The sequence below is a fragment of the Cucurbita pepo genome, chromosome 11 (genome assembly GCF_057944985.1).
Source record: "Cucurbita pepo subsp. pepo isolate OVF chromosome 11, ASM5794498v1, whole genome shotgun sequence".
Classification (NCBI taxonomy): Eukaryota; Viridiplantae; Streptophyta; class Magnoliopsida; order Cucurbitales; family Cucurbitaceae; genus Cucurbita; species Cucurbita pepo.
Window position 1 is genome coordinate 10,517,159 of NC_141808.1, and position 11,602 is coordinate 10,528,760.

At 41.8% G+C, this 11,602-nt stretch overlaps 1 non-coding gene across 1 annotated transcript; it reads right to left on the bottom strand.

Moving 5' to 3' along the window:
• Window positions 1-11,086: 11,086 nt before the first annotated feature.
• TRNAL-CAA (transfer RNA leucine (anticodon CAA)) lies at window positions 11,087-11,167 on the bottom strand. Its single transcript has one exon. It is a non-coding gene; the product is annotated as a tRNA-Leu (tRNA).
• Window positions 11,168-11,602: the final 435 nt, after the last annotated feature.

Consider the following 11,602-nt stretch of genomic DNA (forward strand, 5'->3'; position numbering starts at 1 on the left):
AGGAAAAGAGTGAAAGAATCATCCTACAGCCTATTTGTGTTTGAGTTCAATCTAGAGAATGAAGAGAGAGTGAAGACTTTCAAGACTTTCAGGGGAAGAGAAAAGAAAGAATGAAGAGAAAGGAGAGGAGAGGATCAAGATCAAGAAGGAATCTTTCGTCTTTCCTTACTGTTAAGTCGAATTGATTCTTCGAGAGTGTTTACTGTTGAATGAATCTTGAGGATTGACTTCCAGTTCAGTCTCATTCATCTTTCGTGTTTACTGTTGAAATAGGGTAAAGATAGACTTTTATCCCTCAAAATAGGGAGAAGATAAGATTGATTTAGTGTTGGTCTTTACAGGATAACGAATAAAAGGAGTATTTCTCTTTGACAGTGAAAGCAAGCCAGCCAGTTCCTTCCATTCCAACCCAGCAAGCAAGAAAGAAAGAGGAGCCCGATTCAGTAGCAGTAGCAGTAGCTCAGACGAGGAAAAGGTTTGTTTGTTTTCTCGATAGGATTGACTGATAGTGAACGATCATTCATAAGTCGTGTTTACAGGAGAATGAAGAGAGAGTTGAGGATTGACTGATAGTGAACTCTCATGTTGAGTTTCGTTTCGTCTTTCCTTAATAGTAAATTACCTTTACTAGATTTGATCCCCTAAAATACGGGATAGATAGAATTTCTTTTCTTTTTGCTGCTGCTATTAAGGGAAAAGGGTCTTTTACTCTTTTACAGTTATATGGAGATAGAATTTCTTTTCTTTTTGCTGCTGCTATTAAGGGAAAAAGGTCTTTTACTCTTTTACAGTTATATAGAGATAGAATTTCTTTTCTTGAAGCTTCAGGTGTTAGGGAAAAAGGTCTTTTACTGTTTTACCCCTATGCTAGATAGAAAAGGTTTTATTGACGCTGCTGCTAAGGTTCAGGATCATGATCAGTTAAAGAATGACTCTTGAGGATTGACTTCCAGTTCACTCTCATGAATCTTGAGTCTTTCGTCTTGACTTCCCCTTAATGAAAGAACAGATCAGTTAAAGAATAAGGAAAGGAGAGAGATAGTTTACGAGGTTCATGAGCAGGAGCGAAGCTGCGAGACCGTAAAGGAAAAGGCAAAGGAACGAATAGAATATGCTTTACCGAGTGTTTGAAGGTTCCGGCAATAGAATTGAAGCTGCTTTACCTTGTTTACTCTTCTTCAAGTGATTTCGTTCAATCAGTTTCTTGTTTCATTTTCTTCTTCAATCAATTCATTCTCTCTCTTTGTCTTTTACCTCGTGAAAGAACTGACTTAAACTTAGTGTTTGCTTTACCTCCTTCAATCAATCAGGTCAAGTCATATGGGTGAAGTAGCTCAGGAGGGGTGGTTTCGGTTCCGTTATAGAAGCTGATAGTTTAGGAGGTTCAGTCTCATGAATAAGAAGGAGGAGTATTGATCCTTTTCTTTTACCTTGTTGAATCTGGTGAAGGAGGGAAGCCACTTTCCAGTTCAAGAAGGGAGACGAAAGAAGCTGAGGTTCAGCAGAATGAATCGGGAAGGTGCGAAGCGAACATCCTTTCTCTTTGTTTCCAGGAGAGTTCATTAGACTATAGCCTATTTACCTCCTTCAAGAAGAAATAGGTGATTGAGTGAATGAGCTTGACCTTCTTCTTATCCAGCCGCTCTACTTAATTACCTCTAAAATAGCCAAAAATAGCCCTCAAAATAGGGTAAAGCATCAAAAAAAGAATCAAAGGTCTTTAGACGAGTTCAATCTGGCTTATTCTTCTTTCGTCTTTCCTTTCAGTTTCAGGATCAAGAACCAAACCAAACACCTATTCCATGTTACCGAGTTCAAGAAGTAATAGTCGGGGCAATAGAATTGAAACTGCTTTACCTTTACCTTGTTTACAGTTCTTCAAGTGATTGAGTTCAGTCTTAATGTTGAGTCTTCTTTAGCCCTTCCTTAAAAGCATAAGGAGAAAGAGAAAAGAAAGAGAAGCTGTCGAGGTTACTGTTCCAGTGAGAGAATCATCAATAGGTAGAGTAAGTAAGAAGAGGCAAGAACCTTTCACCTATTTACCTAGGGAAAGAAGGAGAGAATATGCGAGAATGAATAAGGAGTCTTACCTTACTCTTTTGCTTTTATCTTGTGAAAGAAGGGACAGGATTGAATATGCTCGGACAGGTGAATGAGCTTCTCTTTCATTTGAAGAGTCTTGACTTTCAGTTTCAGGATCAAGAAGAAATAAGTTCAGTAGCTCAGTAGAGGGGGAATGAATAAGGAGTCTCCCTTCAAACACACACTTACAACTCTTTCTTGTCTTGCTTTCGTCTTTCAAAGCAGCTAAGGCAATGGAATTGTGAGACCTAAGAATGAGCGATGCCGTGAGACTGTAAAGGAAAGGAGAGGAGTGAAATCAGGTTCATGAGTTTACAGTTCATTCATAAATAGGTTAAGGGGAAGGATCAGATCAAGAATAGTCTTTCCCTTGTTCCATCAGTCAAAGGTTTAAGGTTTTCTCTTTCTTCTTTCCTTCCTAATTCATTTATTCTTGAACTGTAAAGAGGTTCCGGTTCAGGTTCAGGTTTTCGGTTTCGTCTTACCTACTCCACTAAAAGCTTTTCAGATCCTTCTTCTCTCTTTTGGTATTCTAAGTCAATCAGCTATACATCTTCCTTGCATCTTGGTATGGTACAAATCGATTAGGAATGAGCGTAGCGCAGTAGCTGTTGTTCTTGTGGTCTGTATAGCAGCGTAGAGTAGTAGTGATCTCTTCTCACCAACTGTCTATCCATCTTCTTATTCTTAGTTTAGTTTTCCTCTTGTATGTCTAGCTATCTGTCGCATTATCTATCTTACTGTGTTCTGCGAGGCTCCTTGCTTCCTTAAGCCACCATTCAGGAGTCGAGGTTGAGTTGTCGGAGATCCGTTGAGGCGGAGATTAGTGCCTGAAGAAGAGGGAAAAGAGAGTTCAGTGTTTGCAGCCTTAAAGCCTTAAATCAGGGGGAAGGAAGGCTTTCTTACCGAACGGTCTTCATCCTTTTGGTCTAGACAAGAACTTCGTTGGCAAAATGGACCGGATTTGGCTGAAGCGATCATTGCTGCAGAAAGAATGGTAGATGACATGGAAAAACCTACTCGCACAAACAAAGGGGAAACCTCTTCGAGGCAACAAGACGGGGGGAGTAGAGAGCAAAAGAAAAGAAAGGGGAAGAACATGCTACCATACCAAAGAGCTGGGAACAAGCCTGGTAAACCTAACAAAGAAGAGGGAGGGGGTTGCGGTTGTTTCATTTGTGGAGGACCTCAAAGAGAAGAGCCCGTGACTGCCCAAATCAAGATAAATTGAGTGCACTGATCGCAGATGACAGACAGGGAGTTCCGACCCACTCACACATTCAGTCTTTCTTCTCCCTGAGGTGATAGGGCTCTAAAGCCAAGTGCTTGCTTCAGTTACAGCCCTCCATTGAATGGGGTGGGAAAGAAAGGTTCGGAAATCTAGGTTTTTGCACGAGTCTAGTGGCAATGAGGAAAGGAAGGACAACTATAGAAGCAGGTTGGTCAGCCTAAGCTTAAAGTCAAGGAAAGGCCCTGTTCCAGTATTGGAGGAAGCATGGCATAGAAAGCCGGGTATGTATGTCATGGGTTGTAGGGAAGAGGTAAGACGTGTACATGAAAGCAAGCGAGAGCAGAGCCTAGGGGTGTCCACGGATAAACCACTCCAAAGTGATAATGTCTCAAAACGAGGAGGCCATATGGAAACAAGCTGTAAAACTTCCAAGAGAAAGAAGATTGACCCAATCAAAGATCAAATCTCTTGACTCTTGATCTTCTACAAATTTCTCAGCCGAAGGAGCTCTCTTTGTCTAATTCGTATTCTCCACCCAGTGATCTTTCCCATTTGTGACTCTATAATGCATTCTCCTGCTGTTTGACTCTTCTCCGGAGCCATTTCCTTTTCTTTGTCATCTTCAGTATTACCACGCTTTGTACACCTTTCTTGCCTGCAAAGAATGTCACCCTGGTGATGCTTACTTCAGAAAGCCATTAGTCTCACTCAATCAGTCCCTCTCTTCTTCTTCTTCCTCTGCTTCAGGCGTGGGCAGAGCTTTTTATGTCTACCCTATTCGGTTTCTTGACGAACTCCACCGCATCTTTCTCATGCCCTTTCTCCTTCTCAAAACTATCTTCCCCACTGACTGTGTCCTTCCGTAGATGGGATTGCCTTGATGATCACCTCTAATGCGGATTCTTTCCCGGGTATGTATATGGGTCTACCAGAACTGTCCTTAGATGGGATTCATTCATCGCTGTGGAATTTGATAACAGTTTGACCCTTCGCTTGTTGACATCAATGAGATCTAGGTATATAAGCGAGTATCTTTGGCTTCCGTTAATGTTCTTTGTTGAAAGGGGGATTGATTTTACCAGTGGTAGACGGATAACGGTTTGGATTGAGTACAGAGATGCAATGAAAATGATCCGGGTGTGAATCGGGTACTCGCCGATTAGGCCTCCAAGTCCTCTTCTTCCCCAATTTACCTCTCCAAGTAATTAAAAGATTGAATGCGTGTTGGTTTCTCTGCCTCTAACGGACAGGGCTCGACAGTTCACATTGTTGATTGGTGGCAATTCCAGACCTTTGGGTTTCTTCTCTCGGTGATTCCTATGGATACCAAGAAAGAAGGGGACTCTTTTTTGTGCTATTCTTAGGATGAAAGCATCAATGCGCTTTCCCTTTGATCCTCATGAAAGAAGAAAAAAGGCAGTAGGTAGAGATGGCTCTTGGATTGGGAGGTTTAGCTGCATTCCTTCATATTTGATCTTGCTGCAATCTCTTCCTGATAAAGAAGAAAAGACTGACGGTCAGAAGAAAGAGAGAAGGCCTCACATGTAGAGTTCAAACGAGTAGAGTACCCTCATCTCACTTGAGGGGATAAGATTAGCCCTTTAACATGTTTACGAAGACCTCCTACTTATTAGAGAAAGGGGGTTCGATCGAAACAGAATTGTTGGTGAAGGTTCAGTATTGAATGAATTTACGAGACTGGAAAGTGAAGGTCAGGGAATATTGGAAAAGAAGAATAAATAGTCATCCTCTTTACCCTCTTCAATCACAATCAGGTAATATCGTCTAAGGTTCCGGTTCAGGTGTAAAAGCGAAGCAACGAAGACGAGAAGAGGAGTGAAGCAGCTCAACCGAGAGGGAGAGGAGTGAAACAGTGAGACAAAATAAAGCGGAGGAGTGAAGGAGAATTCATCGATAGTGTTTACAGTTCATTCATAAATAGGAAAAGGAAGAAGCCGCATTCTCTTCCATCCTTTCGATTTGACCTTGTCTTTGAAGGTTCAGGTTCAGTAGCTAGCTTGAGGTTGAGTCTTTCAATTCTCTTTTCTTTTACCGCCAGTAAGGGTTCAGGATAATTGATGTTTCTTCTTTCCTTACTGTTCCGGAGAATGAATCTTTCATTGGATTCTTAAATCAATTAGCTTTTCTTTACTATCCTGTCAAGTTCGGAGAATATCGTCAAAGGTTGTTCCAGAGTTGTACTTGTTTTCGATTGAATTTACTCGACGGGAAAGTAAGCGTCTTCATTGATTCAAAGACTGTAAAGGCAATATCTATCGTATTAAGGAGTTGAGGATTGACTTCCGGTTCAGTCGCTTCTCTTCCTGTTCCATCTCTTTCCTCTCCCTTCTTTAACTTACAACTCTGTCTTCGTCTTTGTTTACAGTAAGGTTCAGGTTCATCAGTCATAGTACAGGGCCAGGGGTTCCAATTCATCTGGAGTGGAGAGTCTCAGTAAATGAATTAGTTGCAGCAGCGGCCGACAGGCGAAGGAAATGGAATTGTGAAACCGAGTTGGAGAGGTGAAGGGGAAGAGAAAGAATTAATCTTGAGTTGAGTCTTGAAAAGCAGCTAAGGTTCAGGATCAAGATCAGTTAAAGAATGACTCTTGAGAATTTACTGACAGTTCACTCTCATTGATTCTTCGATAGTCTTTCCTGGCAGTGAACGATGACTAATCTTGAGTCTTTCGTCTTAACTGACTGTTTCGTCTTTTCTTCCAGTTCACTCTCATTCATCGATAGTGTCGTCTCCCTTCTCTTTCCCTTCTTTCTTGAACTGTAAAGTCTAATTAAATTCTTCTTTCATTTCGTCTTGACTGACTGTTGAGTCAAATTCATCTTGTTTTCGCTTTCGTCTTTCCTTCCAGAGTTCAGTCGCATTCATTCTCATTCTCCTTAACTCCTTTACCTCCTTACGGTCAGGCAGGGAATAGGGGTTCCGGAGAAAGAACCAAGCTGTGAGACAAGGAACCGTGGACAAGTGATTGAGTTCCAATTAATGTTTCGGCTTTCAAAGCAGCAGCTAACTCCTTAATTTCTTCTTCTTTCGGCTTTCCTTTTATTTACTCGACAGGAAAGGGGATAGGAACAAGGGTCGAAGACATGAAACCGAGAAAAGGGAGGAGAGGGTTTCTCGATTGTCTTTCCTTCCAGTTCACGATCATTGATTCTTCTTTCGTCTTTCTTTTCAACACAGGTTCAGGGGAAGGCAGGTTCAGGTTCAGTAGCTCATTCATCTTTGTTTCTTCTCCCTTCAATCAATGTCTCTTTCACTGTAAACTTTAATTAATGTTTCTTCTTTCCTTCCTTTCCTGTTCAGTCTCATTCATGTTTTATTTTCTTCTCCTGTATAGGTTCTTCTAATCTCATTGTCTTCTTCCTTTCCTTTTCCTATTTATTCACTGTAAACTCATCTCCCTATTTACCTCGTGTTTGAAGGATTGAATATGCTTTACCTTGTAAAAGATGTTCCAGTCGAAATATTCTTGTTATTGCTTCGACCCATATTCCCCAAAAAGTCAAAAGGGGATCCCATCCCGCTCTAATAGCTCCGAGTAAATGAAATAGATGCATTAAAATACGAAGGCTTCTTATTCCACAACAACGAAAGCACTTTTGCACTCTTTCATATACTACTAGGGGATTGAACTTGTAAAAGCAACTGTTCCTTCCATACTAATGGATTCGGTTCCATAACCATGGGTTCCAATGTACAAGATCTTGTAGCACTTACCACTGAGGCCCTATCGATTAGTATTATGCAGAAGAAATCCATTATAGACACTAATATAATTAGATCTACTCTTCATAGACAAACTTGGTGCTAGGTAAGATCGGTACAGGATCATGGGATCCTTTTCAATCAGATAGGAAGGAAGGGCTGTTGTACAAAATGTACTTCAAAGTATAAGTAATTGCTCCATGGATCCTATATCTATCTATATGAAGAAGAAATCATGTAACAAAGGGGGTTCTTATTTGTACAAATGGTACTTCTCACTTGGAACGAGCATGAATAAATTAACGAGACTTCTTTCTCTTTTGAGTTGTTCTGCCGGATGGGTCGTTCAAGACCTTTGGCCTCTATCCGCGGACCCGATGAAACAAATGGGATCACTTCTTATAGACTCGTTGAGAATGATTCTGATCTAGTTCATGGCCTATTAGAAGTAGAAGGCGCTCTGTTGGGATTAGGATCCTCACGGACAGAAAAAGATTACAGTCGATTTTCTAATGATCGAGTGAGATTGCTTCTTCGGCTCGAACCCAGGAATCCCTGAGATATGATACAAAATGGATCTTGTTCTATCATTGATCAGAGATTTCTCTATGAACAATACAAATCGGAAAGAAGGGGAAGGAGTCCTCGACCCGCAACAGATAGAGGAGGATTTATTCAATCACATAGTTTGGGTAGAATATGGCTTGGGGCTTTCTTTCCATTTGATTGTATCGAAAGGCCCAATTCATTGGGATTTCCCTATTGGGCTAGGTCATTTCGGGGCAAGCAGATCATTTTTGATGAGGAGAATGATTCGGAGTTCTTGCAGAGTGTAACCGTGCAGTACCAGACACGAGATAGATCTTCCAATGAACAAGACTTTTTTCAAATAAGCCAATTCATTTGGGATCCCGCAGATCCACTCTTTTTCCTATTCAAAGATCAGCCTTTTGTCTCTGTGTTTTCGCTCGCATCGAGAATTCTTTGCAGACGAAGAGATGTAAAAGGGCTTACTTCCCAAAGAGATCCTCCTATATGTATGTATGTATATAGAAAGGCGGGTTTATCAAGAATATGCAAGAAAAGCACTTCAGATTGTTGATTCTGTTAAATAAAAGTCATTCCTTATTTAGTTACATCTGAATTCACGCGAATGGAGAAGCGTGATTATAGGAGCCATTGTTTTGGCAATTTGGGCGAAGTCTTCGTCCACTACTCCTATTTTTGTATAATTGTTTTTTCTATTTTTTCCTGAATCGGAGAGCAAGGTTAGAATCGGTTCGTTTCTTGCTGGCAATTGCAGCACATCACTCTTGGGAGGTTCACCATATGGACGTAAAGTCTGCTTTCCTTAACGGAGAGTTGAAGGAGACCGTCTATGTTCGGCAACCACCTGGCTTCCTGGATATCGACAACCCTAATAAGGTTCTGCGCCTGCACAAAGCACTCTACGGGCTTCGACAAGCCCCACGAGCCTGGAACGCGAAGCTCGACAGTACCCTACTGTCATTGAATTTCAAACGTTGTGCCTCTGAGCATGGCATGTACACGTACGGCCACGGAAAAAAGCGACTGATCGTGGGAGTGTACGTCGACGACCTCATAATCACTGGAGGCGACGTGGGAGTCCTCGGAAGGTTCAAGAAGGAGATGTCGAAAAACTTTGAGATGAGCGATCTCGGTGTGCTCAGCTACTACCTCGGCATCGAAGTGCAACAGAACTCTTCTGGCATCTCCATCTGCCAAAGTGCATACGCGAGGAAGCTGCTGGACACAACTGGGCTTGTGGACAGTAATCCTACCAGGACGCCAATGGAGGCCTGACTTCAACTAAGGAAGGCCGGCACTACAACGACAGTCGACTCCACCAATTACCGCAGCATTGTCGGGAGTCTGCGCTATCTGGTAAACTCTCGTCCTGATCTTGCTTATTCTGTTGGCTATGTGAGCAGGTTAATGGAAGCACCTAGGGAGGAGCATCTAGTGGCTGTCAAGCGCATCCTGCGCTATGTAGCCGGAACCAGAGGCTGGGGTGTGAGATATTGTGCAGGGAGCGGAAAGGAGAAACTCAAGCTGGTCGGCTACAGTGATAGTGACATGGCCGGTGACGTTGATGATTGTAAGAGCATCAGCGGAATGATCTACTTTCTCTCAGGCGGCGCGATCTGCTGGCAATCAACAAAACAGAAGGTGGTTGCTTTGTCTTCCTGCGAAGCGGAATACATCGCCGCTTCGATGGCAGCAACACAAGGGATCTGGCTTGCACGACTAATGGAAGAACTCATCGGGAGAGAAAGCGATCCACCAATGCTATACGTAGACAACAAAGCTACGATCTCCCTGATCAAAAATCCAGTTTTGCACGACCGGAGCAAGCACATAGAAATCAGATTCCACTATATTCGAGAATGTGCAGATCGAGGGCTCATCAAGATTGATTTCATCCGAACAGAGGAACAACTTGGAGACATTTTCACCAAGTCCCTGGCGCGGGTGAAATTCGAAGAACTACGCTCAAAGATCGGAGTTCAAATAATAAGGTACAGCTTTTAGGAGGAGATTGTTAAATAAAAGCCATTCCTTATTTAGTTACATCTGAATTCACGCGAATGGAGAAGCGTGATTATAGGAGCCATTGTTTTGGCAATTTGGGCGAAGTCTTTGTCCACTACTCCTATGTTTGTATAATTGTTTTTTCTATTTTTGTAATTAGATTTGTTATTTAAACCGTTCAACTGAAGTAAAATAAAACATCGAGTCTTCAGCATTATTATCAGTGAATCTCTCACTCTCTCTCCTTTTACTTCCGCTAATTTTTCTTTCGAAGAAAACCTTCGGCCTATTTTTCGTCGACTTCCGAATTGCCAGAGTCAACAGATTCATCACTAGAGATGGCTTATAACCAATAGTTCATTATCGAATGGGGTTTTCCGTTCTAATACTCCGACGAGAGTTATCAGTATTTATCAAATCTGTTCCTATCTAATGGAACGCTATTGGATGTTTTCGCTCGCATCGAGAATTCTTTGCAGACGAAGAGATGTAAAAGGGCTTACTTCCCAAACAGATCCTCCTATATGTATGTATGTATATAGAAAGGCAGGTTTATCAAGAATATGCAAGAAAAGCACTTCAGATTGTTGATTCATCACTAGAGATGGCTTATAACCAATAGTTCATTAACGAATGGGGTTTTCCGTTCTAATACTCCGACGAGAGTTATCAGTATTTATCAAATATGTTCCTATCTAACGGAACGCTATTGGATCAAATGACAAAGACATTGTTGAGAAAAAGATGGCTTTTCTCGGATGAAATCTTTGTTGCTATCTGTTACAATACCGAATCATTGGTTTCACTGAATAACTAATTCAAATAGATAGACCCTTCTCTCTCTTCGTCTTAGGTCGCCGGATCCTCTCCATTGAAAGATCCCCTACTATATGGAGAATATACATTCCAGTTCAACGAGCCTAATTCTAATGGTTTTATTCCGAAGCAAAGGGGCGGTTCGTCCTATTCCGATATTCATGACCAAGCCTATTCTAATTGTTTTATTCCGAAGCAAAGGGGCGGTTCGTCCTATTCTGATATTCATGACCAAACAGGCGTCTATTATTGAATGAACCCCGATAGTACCCCATTTTTGGAACGTCCAGTGCCAAAGTAATTGAATGGGTAAGTAGCCAATCCCTAAAATGGACGGACTATGTAATCTACTTTCTCCGCTGGGTTACTGGTGGGCATTTTCCCAGAGGTTTCTATTGTATCAATCTATGGAACGTCCAGTGCCAAAGTAACTGAATGGGTAAGTAGCCAATCCCTAAAACGGACGGACTATGTAATGTACTTTCTCCGCTGGGTTACGGGTGGGCATTTTCCCAGAGGTTTCTATTGTATCAATCTACCCTTGTTTCATTCCTGCCTGTTGATCGGGGGTGCAGGGCGGACGATTTCAAAGCGGACTCCCATTCAAGAGAAAGATCGCCAAGATTTTGTGATCCACTGCCGAACTTATTCCTTCCAATTCAACGGGCATTCTCAACATTATGCCTTGAAGAGGACTCGAACCTCCACGCTCTTTAGCACGAGATTTTGAGTCTCGCGTGTCTACCATTTCACCACCAAGGCATCTTTCAAGCATATTCCATGAATATGATATCTATCTAGTGTGATGTATGGAATATATGAGGTAGAGTGTTAGAGTCTTTCTATTGCTCGGTCATGTCATATAGGTCCGAGGCGGACATCCAATTGCTTCGATTTGAATTATCTGGAGGATGCCTTACTATCTATTATATCAAATGGACAATAAAACCTATTTCTCGATTCAATAGAAGCCCAAAGAATAGGGTCCCAAATAACGAGAGATATGTAAAAGGTCCGTACGCCTATTCCTAACTAATCCTAAATGGAATGTAAGGACATAGGGATCCATATGTAAACATAGTATCTATTTCAATACGCTCGGATGACCCCTTCTCATAATTCGAATGTATATAACCTAGCCCTACCTATTCCTCTGGCCCGGTATGGAATGAACTTAGAATCATGGAATTGACACTC